Here is a 12,301-nt window from a genome sequence, read left to right on the forward strand (position 1 = left end):
AGAAAGAAAGAAAGAAAGAAAGAAAGAAAGAAAGAAAGAAAGAAAGAAAGAAAGAAAGAAAGAAAGAAAGAAAGAAAGAAAGAAAGAAAAGGGAAAAAGAAAGAAATTCTTTGAATCTAACATGTCCTGGTGTTTTTCTATTGTGTGACTCTTTTGGGGCAGAGCAACCACATGTATTGTTCTGAGTGTTATTTTTCCAATTTAAGAAAATGAAAACACATGAAAACAATTATATAGAAAAAATATCAAGCAGAATATTTAGGATAGCATTATGCACCAAAGACACAAGTTTAGAAACATCTTTGAGATTCAAATTAGAATTCTTGGATTGCTTTGGAGTGCCAAGGGCAGGTGGGGAGAAACACATGTGTTAGACACCAACAAATCACACCAATTCTGTTTCTCATTGTAGCAGATATTTTCTTTTTAAAATTTGTTTTGAGAATACAGTGCTCATGTGGAGGGGGGGGAAAATCAGGCCAACAATTTATCAACAAACCTCCTTGAGATGCTGGATCTTTTTGCCAAATATTTAGCATCTCATCAACTTCAGGCCCCCGAGAATAAGCTAATTAGTTAGAGAATGAATTTAAAGTTTTTTATTAGGCCAAAGTGCTTCAAATGACCACTGCAAAGTACTAAAAATGGATAACTGGATGCACATTATTATGCTTTGCTCTGGGTCAATCACCTTCAGAAAGCTTTCAAAAATGTTATCTCCTTTCTAATAAATAACAAAATCTCACAGCTGGATGTCACTTACTGACCCTTCCCAAAGTTAGATCCTGCAGGGTAAAGGGGTCCAATGGTTACAGACTTCTCCTTGGAAGATGTATTTCTTACTGAAGCATTTTCTGCTTCCCTGCTTCTCAGTTAACCTCAACCCTGTTGACGCACTCTACTCTGCTTATCTTGGACCTTCCCCATAAGTTACAATGACATACCAACGAGGGCCAAATATTGGCTTGCTTAAAACAACAAAACTTTATTGTCTCAGAGTTCTGGAGGCTTGTTGTTGTTGTTGCTGTTATGTGCCCTTAAGTTGCCTGCGACTCATAGCCACCCTATGCACAACAGCTCTGAATCCTGCTCATCTTGAGCCAATTTCATTGTCTCTGACACACCTATCCCCGTTACCCCAGTTACTGAGTCAAGCCATCTCATCCAGGGTCTTCCTTTCTTGCATTTCCCTCCACCCTCCCAAACATGACTGATCCCTCCTGGCCACATGCCCAAAGTATGTCAGCTGAAGCTTCAGAATCCATGCCTCCAAGGAACAGCCTGATCTCACCCTCTCCAGGATGAATATATTCTTTTAGCAGTTCATGGTGTAGTCAATACCCTTCTCCAGCATCACAGCTCAAAGGCACCATCGATTCTTCTTCTGTCATCCTTAGTCATTGTCCAGCTCTCTGATGTATATAGCAAGTAATTATGAAGACCATGGCCTAGATCTTGAGACCAGTAAATTAAGGTGCTGGTAAGGACGTCTGCCTCCCAAAGCCTGCAAGGGAAGACCTTTCTTTGCTTCTTTGAGATTCTGGTTGTCCCAGGCATTCCATAGCTTGTAGCACTGCAGTCTCAACCACCATCTTCCCATGACTGTTGTCACTTCTTATCTTATAAGGAAAACAGTCAAATTTGATTAGGCCTGCTCAAGTCACCTCTGACCTCATTTTAACTACTTACACTCACAAGGACCCTATTTTCAAATTGGGTCATATTTACCTGTACTAGAGTTCAGGATAGGAGAAGGACGGGCAGTCTCCTCCTGTGTGATTAACTGCCTCTTAAAACCCATGGGAGGTTCAGCTATGGGTTGGTTCCAACTCTATAGTACACAACAGCAATACAGAGTTCAGGACCTCGACTTACGTTTTGGCCAAATACAATTCAGGCCATAACACCTCCAAGAAGTTTTTCAGTTTAGGATGAGACTGGGAACCTGTTTGCAGGAATATGTGCATTAATTGTGTCTCACTTCCCTGCATTCCCTGACAGAGATTCTTTCCATGGGTAGAGGCACAATGCAAGATTCCTGCCTTGTTCCTGCTTCCTCAATACTGCTACCCTCCCATTGTGGTGACCTCTTACAGCAGCCCTCCAATACTAACTTTCAGGTCAGACAGATGAAATCCAAATCTAGCTCTGGTGCTGCACCTGGGCATGTTCTATTGTGACCTAGAAGGTAGCACCCATATCCCGCCCTCCTTCCTAAAAATAAGGATATCCATGTCACTGAGGAAAATACCTCATTCCACTAAGGAATTTGTATAAAAACTCTTCAAAACCATGTTTGTTGTTGTTGTTATGTGCTTTCAGGTTACCTGAGATTCATAACGACCCAATGTACAATAGCTCTGAAGCCTGCCTGCCCTGTCTTGAGCCAGTCTCACTGACTCTGACACACCTACCCCCATTACCCTAATCACTGCATTAATCCATCTCATCTAGGATCTTCCTCTCCTGTTTTATCCCTCCATCCTTCCAAGAGTGATAGACTTCTTCAAGGATTGGTGCCTCCTGTCCACGTCCCCAAAGTATGTGAGATGGAGAGTCAAAATCCTAGCATCCAACGAGAAACTTGGTTTTACCATCTCCAAGACAGACCTATTTGTTTTCTTAGTGGTTTATGGTATGTTCAAGACTCTTCTCTAGCACCACAACTCAAGGTCATCAATTCTTCTTCTGTAACCCTTAGTCATGGTCCCGCTCTCTGATGCATAGCAAGTAATTGCAAAGACCATGGCCTGGATTAGGAACACCTTAGTCTCTAGACTGACATAGTTGCTTCTCAGTACTCTGGAGAGGTCCCTGTAAGATAACAATGTAGAGGTCTACCTGTTGGAGATTTGTACAAGGAGCCACAATGAGTGGCAATCATTTCCATAGCGACTAACAACAACAACACAGTTGAATGACAAAGAAGGTTACTTTCTGTTGCAGATCTCTCAAAACTTTCTGGTTTTCTAGTTTTTAAACTATGGGGATAAATTATCCATTTAAAAAGGTGTGACATAAATAAATAATAAAGCTGTAGGAATAAATTACTCTTTGCAAATCAAATCTGGCTTTCCCATGAGAGAAAAGATTATAAAGAAGCGTCTTTTCCTTTGATTTAGATTGGTTCTGACAAGTAAACTTTTTTTGAAATGTCCACGAATATGAAATACAATGAACTGTTTTGTACCTATCTGCATTGTGGTATAGAACAATAACTTTTTAAAAAAATGTCATTTCTGTTCGCTTTCCTTATTCTGCTCAATGTGTAATAAAAATCTCTTCAGTAAACCACTGACATTTGTAGAACACTTTACAGCTCACTAAGTCCTTCTTGCACCCTCTTTAATTATGATCCTCCACTCCCAGCAGGAGTCAAGACAGACATTATTCTTTCTTTCCTGTGCTGAGGAAATGAATTCTGACTTGTCTAAGGTCACAAAGCAAGCAAGTGGCTGAATTGAGATTTGAATCCAGTTCTCCTGGCTCTAAACGGTGCCATAATGTTTCCTCTAATTTCATGGTAGAATTCATATGTGAAATGTTTAAATTTAGCTTAAGAGACTGGAGAAAGGAAAAGAAAACTTAAATAAGGACTGTACTGACACCACTACCATAATTTAAGCATGCTGTATTTCACACTTCACTAAGTTTCATTTCTGAATTCTCCAGTCTCGGGTGTGCTGTCCTGGAATACTTGGTGCCATCTCAAATGCCCAAGTGAGCATGTTTATGGAGTTTTGCTACCTTGGCTCAAGCTAAGATTAGAGAGTTGAAAATAGCTGGTTTGGACAGAAATAAAAATCAAAGCTCATACTCTGAAGAATGTGATGGATCACTTACTACCAATACTTCCAGATAACCAGACACACTATGTACCAATCTGTAAATAAAGAGTTGTTGTTGATTGCCTTTGAGTTGAGCACTTCTCACAGCGACCCTATGAACAAAAGGCCTAAAGGCCCTCTACAGCTGTCAACATTTATCAAATTACATAGAGTTTCTGGAGGCATGTTATTTACTCCTGCTTCCAAACCTGTCATAGTATGTTGTTATTGTTATGTGCAATTGAGTCTCCTGTGATGTAAAGACCTTACGTACAGCAGCTCTGAATCCTTCCCTATCCTGAGCCAGTCTCACTAACTCCAACACACCAACCCCCGTCACCTCAGTTACTGTATCAGTCCATCTCATCCAGGAATTATGCCTGATTATTTAATTCCATTTAAGAAAAGATGTGTGTGTGTGTGTGTGTGTGTGTGTGTGTGTGTGTGTGTGTCTAAATTTGTTTTTGTTGTTGACCACTGAGTTGGAGCCAACCTGTCATTGTTGTTTATCTTGTTATCATTTCCAACAAACAATTCTCTTTCAGTCAGTAACTGGTGGCTTAGTGTAATGTATTGAGTTTCTGATTGAAAGTTTGGCAGTTCAAATTTACCAGCCACTGCACAGGAGAAAGACTGGCAGTTTCCTGTCATGAAAACTTAAAAGCAGAGATAATGGATGGAGGGTCATTATCAGTGAGAACTGACTTGCTTTCAGTAGATTTTTATTTTAAAGAGAAAGTATAACATTTATTTATTTTTTAAAATGGTTTCATTTTGTCTTATCATCCCTTAATTAAATATAATGAAAATTTTAAATTATGAAATCTTCTTGAATACAATTTAACTGCAAAGGTTAAATGCATAGACACTTTCTTGATCTGGGTTTTCTAAAGCAGAGAAACCAGTGAATCATACACATAGAGAAATTAACTTTGAGGAAACGGCTCACACATTTGTAGGGACTGACAAGTGCTGAACTTGTGGGCCAGGCAGCAGACTGAAGACCTCTACTGGCTCACACGGCAGGCAGCAGGGTAGGGGCATCTGCTGGCCCACAGGATTGCAGAGGGTTGGCAAATCCTAAATCTACAGGGCAGGCAGTAGACCAGAAATGCCTGAGGTTTACATTCTAGTAACCTGATATTAGGCATTGAGAAGAGTGCAGAGTTAAAAAGGAGTGTGAACTTTGCCAGAATATCTATCTACATACTGAAGGTAGACTGGAAGAAATTCCTCTTTCAGTTAATTGGCTGCTAGCACCAGCTGTGTGGTGTTAAGGCTTTATAGTTCAAAATGGCTTCCCTGCCTATCGACTGATTTTGCTATGTGGACGAGCAGGAATATGCAAATAGTGTGTTAGTTTATCCACAAGTGGATTGGCTAATCTCACTATTAAATTGAAAAGATAGAGCAGCAGAATTGGAGAATCTGACCACCAGCAAAGAAGAAGCAAAAGAATGCAGTGCACCCTTTGGGACCAGAGATTCTTGTACCAGTCAGACCAGGGTTTACAAGAGCAGCAGCTATAATAGCCACAGCAGAGAACCAAAGAACTGATGTGAGACAGAGTAGACCTTGGGACTGCTATACCATTGAAAGAGAGCTAAAAACCTTTTGTCCAAGTTTCTTGGATGACTGTGATGAGAGAAAGGTATAATTGGCAGGACTGAGAGCTTTGTAACACCAGCCTAAAGCCACCAGAGCTCAAGGCTGAAGTACCTGCAAGCACATTTCATAAGCTGTCCTAACTCAGTGATTGTATCTTGCTGCCAACCTGACTTATAGCCTTTAGACTTCCATAACATGGTTCTGTGTGTTCTGTGAGCTATTGCATTGGATTTTTAATCTAGTAAAGCAGTAAGCTTGATGTTGGTATGAATAGAAAAAGTACATGCACATCCATATTTATTGCTGCTTTGTTCACAATAACAGAGTTGGAAACAACCCAAGTGTCCATCAATAAATTAATGGATAGAGAAACTGTGGTATATTCACATGATGGAATATTATGCAGCCTTGAAAAACAAAGAACTCATAAAATATTATACAAAATGGGTGGTGCTGGAGGACATAATGCCGAGTGAAATATCTAAAAAAAAAAACCCTCTACTTTAATAGCTATGCTTACAAAAGTTTGTATATATTGTGTTTCACACTATTCATCATTTAAGTTGTGTTTCATACAATCATTCTCAGTGCATTCTATGTATTGTTTTGTAAAATTAATCACCGTTGAACCTTGCCCATCAATACCCTGTGTTTTCATCCAGATCCTTCTCATTTCCTTCTTCCCCTCACTCCACTACTAAACTGTACAACCCTGTGGGTTTGCCCCTAACCATCCTTACCCCTCTGCTCCCACCCCTACCCCCTTGGTTTCCCCTACAAGTTTTAATAGTTGTTGTTATATACTGTCAATTCGCTTACAACTCATAGCAACCCTATGTACAATAGCCCTGAACCTGCTCTTTCCTATGCCAACTATACTGTCTCTGACACACCTACCCTCATTAGCCCAGCCACTGTATCAATCCATCTCACCAATGGTCTCCCTTTCTTTCTCCATCCCTCCACACTTCCAAGACTGCTCCCTCCTTACAACATGCCCAAAGTATGTGAGATGATGCCTCAGAATCTTATCCTATTTTTACAATAATAATCTTATGCAGTATTTGAGTTGGGTTTTTTGAATGAGATGCGAATCTTGCTTCAGCTTTTTGCAGTTAGTAGTCCAATTTTGCCAGCACCATTTGTTGAAGAGATTTTCCTTTATTTCTTATATTATTTTTTTTCTTTTCACATTTCTACTTTCTCTTTCTTTCTCCCAGATTCCTTTTTATCTATTTATTTAGTTATTTGTTTTTACCCTGTTTTAATGATTGACTTTTGTACCTCTAACCCAAAGGCTGAGCATCTTTCACAGTTCCACTTCAGCCTCTCAAGTTTTCTTCATTTTTTTTTACCTATTCTTGTTGCTAGGTGGCACTGGGTTTTACCACATAGGCACTGTATTGCATGTCTTCAAGGAGTCATATTCATGTTGAAGGGTGCACTTGCCTATGAAAATGGATGGCAAACAAGTGAAATTACTTGCAAAGTTCCTTTAAGTGGAAAAATTTATTCTTTATAACATTGAGAACCCTTCTAAATACCCTATATTTCCTCCACATTCACTTTTCAAGATATCATTTTGTACCACTTTTGTTTTCAGATTTTTTTAATTAGTTTGCTTACAAAGTTTGTATGTATTTTGTTTTACACTATTCTTCATTCACATTCTGTTTCATACAGTCATTCTCATGCATTATGTTTCATAAAATTAATCACTATTGGGACTTACCCATAATTATCCTGCCTTTGCTTGGGTCCTACCATTTACTTACACTACCCCCCAAACTGTGCAACCCTGTGGTTCTACCCATACCCTTCCTCAGCCCTCCCCACTTGAGTTCCCATACATGTTTTACTAGTTATTCTATCTTTACAATTATGGTCTTATGCAGTATTTATCCTTTTGATACTGCATTAGTTCACTCAACATAATGTTCTCTAGTCTCTCCCAAGATACTTAGTATTTTTCAAAATCATTGCTCCTGAGTGCTGCACAGTATTCCATTGGGTGAATTGTACCAATTATCTTTTACATATGTTCTAAACTAAATTTGGGTGAGAAATAGCCTTGAACACAGGAGTAATGATTTTGTAAATTATTATGTAGCTTGAGAGGGACTGGAGAGCATTATGCTAAGTGAACTGACTCAATCCCACAAAGACAAATAATGTATAAAGCCATTATTGTAGAATGAGTATGAGTATCCAAGATTGGGGGGAGAAGGAGGAGGGTGAAAGCAGGAAATTAGGTTGTGCGGGTGTGTGTGTGTGTAGGGTTGAGTTAATCATGAGATTATATAGTTTGATGGGGTGAGGGAAATTGGAAGAATCTGGTCTGAAAAACAATGTATTTAAATTTTGTAACTAAATTAGTATAATAAAAAATTTTTAAAAAATTAATAAAAGAAGGTAACCTTGAATTGTATATACTACTTTATACAACACAATGAAATAGTAAATGCAAAAAAATTTATAAGCTGTAAGATTTTTTAAAACTCACACACACACACACACACACATTCCTTAATTCTTGTCTTGGAGCTCTGGTGGCCTAGTGGTGAGAAGCTGTGCTGCAATCTCAAAGGCACACAGTTTGAATCTGCCAGCAGCTCTACGGTAGAAGAATAAACTATCTCCCTTGTGATTAATTGCCTATGAAAACTCACTGGGGGCGGGGAGGGTCAACTATAGTTCAGTTCTGACTTGATAGCACATACCAACAAAATACAATGATTTATGATAAGACTGCTAGCACAGAGCCACACACACACAGTGATGACATGCACAGAGCAGTGATCTCCACAGAGTGTGAGTAGGACAGATAGAATATGAATAGAACTGTTAGTTTGGGAGCCACAGGAGCAGTGAGCCTCAGCGAGGAGCAGTGAACCATCACGGGACCCTCCCACCAGGAGCAAGCAGGACCACGGGAATTTGAGTGAGGTACTTAGGAGGGGATCACTGCTGATTGCTGAACCACATGGGACTCTTTCACCTTAAGTAGAAGGGAGTGAGACAGCTGGAGCTAGACTGGGGTGGTAGATGCAGTTCTTGCGGGGAAAACCAAGGCTTCCTTGTTTTTCATTCAGTTCCTCCACAAGCTCCCCCAACTCCACATGCCTCTGCACGTGCACCCACCATACATGCATCCGTGCATACACCTGCCCAACCTTCTTCTCTAGCAATGACTTCAGATCAAGAACCGGCTATTGCCTAAGTTATGAAAAACTCTACTAGAGCAATGTCATGAAAGAAACAGGCTAGCTCACACCCTACACAAGCCCACAGCAAGATATCACCCCTCAAAAGTGACACAGTGTCAATGGATACTCAAACCTGAAAACCAACATTTTTCTCAATGGAGAGAGATTAAAGACATTCCCTTTGAGAACAGGAACTAGGCAAGGATGCCCACTATCACCTCTCCTATGCAATATTGCATTGATAGTAGTGATAGCAATAAGACAAGAGAAGGAAATAAGAGGTATCCAAATTGGCAAAGAGAAGGTAAAATTATCTCTATATGCAGATTATATAATAGTATACTTAGAAAACCCTAAAGACTCAGCAAGAAACTACTGGACACAGTTGACCAATTCAGCAAAGTGGCAGGATAAAAGATCAAAATACAAAAATCAATTGGGTTTCTCTATAGTGATAAAGAATATAGAGCTTGATAAAGAATACAGAGCTAGAGCTAAGAAAAATAATACCCATCACAATAACTAATCACAGGATTAAATACTTGGTAGTAAATCTAATCAGAAGCACAAAGTATCTATTCAAAGAAAATTACAAAACATTCCTACAAGAAACAAAAAGAGGCCTGGAGAAATGGAAGAATCCACCTTGCTCATGGATAGGAGGAAGACTCAATAGTGTGAAAATTAAAACACTACCGAAGGGAATTTACATATTCAATGTAATCCCAATACAAACACCAATTCTATTCTTCAACAAGATGGAAAAGGCAATTTCCAATATAATTTGGAATGGAAAGAGGCCCCTGAATAAGCAAAGCACTCCTTAAAAAGAGAAACAAGATAGGAGGCATCTCACTCCCTGATTTCAAATCCTACTACACCACCGTGGTGGTCAACACAGTGTGATACTAGTACAATGACAGACACATAAATCAATGGAATAGAATTGAGAACCCAGAAATCAGCCTGTCTACCTATGGTCAACTGATTTTTGACAAGGAGATGAAATCAGTTAAGTGGAGAAATGACAACCTTTTAAACAAATGGTGTTGGCAAAATTGGAAAACTATCTATAGAAGAGGCAAGCAAGATCCACACCTCACTCCACATACAAAAACCAACTCAAAGTGAATCAAGGAACTAGGACTAAAACCAGGCACTATAAATTTCATTAGAGAAAAGGTTGAAAGAATTCTAGTAGCCCTAATCTACAACATCGTCTTCCAAGCATCCTGAAAAACCTACAACCAGGAGAGGATAAAATAGATGAATGGGACCTTCTAAGAATCAAATCCCTATGCACATCCAAAATCTTCTCCAACAGTGTAAAAAGGAAAGCCACAGACTTGGAAAAAATATTTGGTAATGACATATCTGATAAGGGAGTTATATCTAAAATATATAAAATACTTGAGCATGACAACAAGATAAAGTTAAACAACCCAATTGCAAAATGGGCACAAGATATGAACAGACACTTCACTAAAGAAGAGACTCATATGGCAAACAAACACATGAAGAAATGTTCAAAATCCCTAGCTCTAAAAGAGATGCAAATCAAAATAACTATGAGATATAATCTCCCCCCAGTAAGAATAGCAAAATTCAACAGAGTAGCAAACAACAAATGATGGCAAGATTGTGGAGAAACTGGAACTTTTATTCATTGTTCGTGGGAGTGTAAAATGGTACAATCACTATGGAAGGCAGTATGGCGCTTTTCCAAAAAAATTGCAAATAGAAATACCATTTCACTCAGCAATTCCACTACTGGGAATATACCCTAAAGAAACCAGAACTGCCACGCAATGTTTATGCACACCGTGTTTATTGCTGCTTTGTTCACAATAACAACGAGTTGGAAACAACCGAAGTGCCCATCAACAAACAAATGGATAGAGAAGCTGTGGTATGCTCACACAATGGGATACTATGCTGCTTTGAAAAACAAGGAACTTATAAGGTATTAATACAAAATAGGTGACCTGGATGACATTATGCTAAGTGAAATATCTCAGTTACAAAAGGACAAATACTGTATAGTGCCCCTGTTATAAAGCGGGACTGACATCGGGTTAGGGCAAACTAAGAGGGGATAAATAATGTACACTACATTGAGACAGATGAGGGAGAGAATTGTTTAGGAGGCATATAAGATTAGGTATTATTATCATTATCATGACAAGAGTCCAGAATGAAAACTGCATAGTGGTGTGGACTGGGGTGGGGCGTGGGGGAGAGGGATTGTATAACAATGAAAGAATTTTTTATTTTTTTTTATTTTTTACTTTTTAAAGAGAAAAGTGAACTGAGGGGGAAAGGTGAGCAGGGAGGACAGTGTACAACAGTGAATTCATGGAAATCCAAGGTCTCTGTAAACTTCCTTTAGAATAAAAAAAGAATATTACAAAATATTTTTTATAAAAGAATAAAAAAAGACTGTGGCAAATTTAAATATATTATATGTCAAATACAATTGCATTGCTTTCCATTGCAAGTCAAATGGAATGTACATAAAATGTAAACCTTTCATAAATGCTTTTTAAAAAATTTGCATCTCTCTTATTGTCAATGATTTTGAGTGTTTATTCTCTTTAAATGTCTGTTGGCCATCCAAATGTCTTTCTCTGTGAACGGTCTTTCCGTGTCTTTTCTGGAGTGAACCTCCCTAGCAGAGTCATTGATCTTGGAACTTAATCAAGAAAGCTTAGTTAAAGCTTAGGAAGTGGTAAAGAGGAACTCTTAGTAAAGTGATTTTCCCGGTTAAGAGGTCTATTAGATATTTCTGGAATCCAGCTTCTTTCCTGTAGGAATTGGTATATTTATGTCAAATCATTAAATTTACATACAATCAAAGGACACTGGGAAACTTCAAAGTTGATTAATGCCATCTTGACGGACAAGTAGCTTTTCCTTTCTTTGAAATATCAGCTCAACAGTATTTTACAATGCAATGTGTCAGGAAGTCTACAAACTTGAAGTTAAATTTTTCCTGCTATAAATTAAGCCTATTTCCTCACTGGTATAAGCAAAATATTAATTATCCTCTGCTTTGCCACAATCTCTGAATATAACTCTACTCAAACCTCAAACTTATTATTATTATTATTATTATTATTATTATTATTATTATTATTTTCCCCCACCTTTGGAAAAACATATTTTTTTAAAACCACACCATTTTTATGGCTCAATTGAAGTCAACATCTAACTTAAAAACGGGGCAGAGCTTTCCCTGTGGTATTTTATTTTTAGTACTTAAGGCGTGCCAGAGACTGCTCACAATACTGTACTTGAGATATATTACTGCCCCACTTAATCTTCACAACAACCCCGGCAGGTAATTCTGTCATTTGCATTTAATAGGTGATGACTCATGACGCAGAGCTTAGGGAAATTGTACAAGGTCATCCTTCATGCCATTCATATTTAGCAGAGCAGAGCCTTGTTGGTAACAATAGCTCGGAACTATGGATTCTAGCTTGCTGAAGTAGCTCAATTTCTAAACACTAATATCCTTCATTATCTTCAGAATATTTCTCTGATAAGGGCATTATGTTCATCTAAATGCAGGTGTCCCAGTGGAACATACTCATATAATCAGAAAAGACTTCGTATCCTGAATAAATCTATCCCAATGTCATTTTCTCCCCTTCCTTC

The sequence above is a fragment of the Elephantulus edwardii genome, unplaced genomic scaffold, assembly GCF_000299155.1.
Source record: "Elephantulus edwardii isolate Elephantulus edwardi_28Jun2011 unplaced genomic scaffold, EleEdw1.0 scaffold00002, whole genome shotgun sequence".
Classification (NCBI taxonomy): Eukaryota; Metazoa; Chordata; class Mammalia; order Macroscelidea; family Macroscelididae; genus Elephantulus; species Elephantulus edwardii.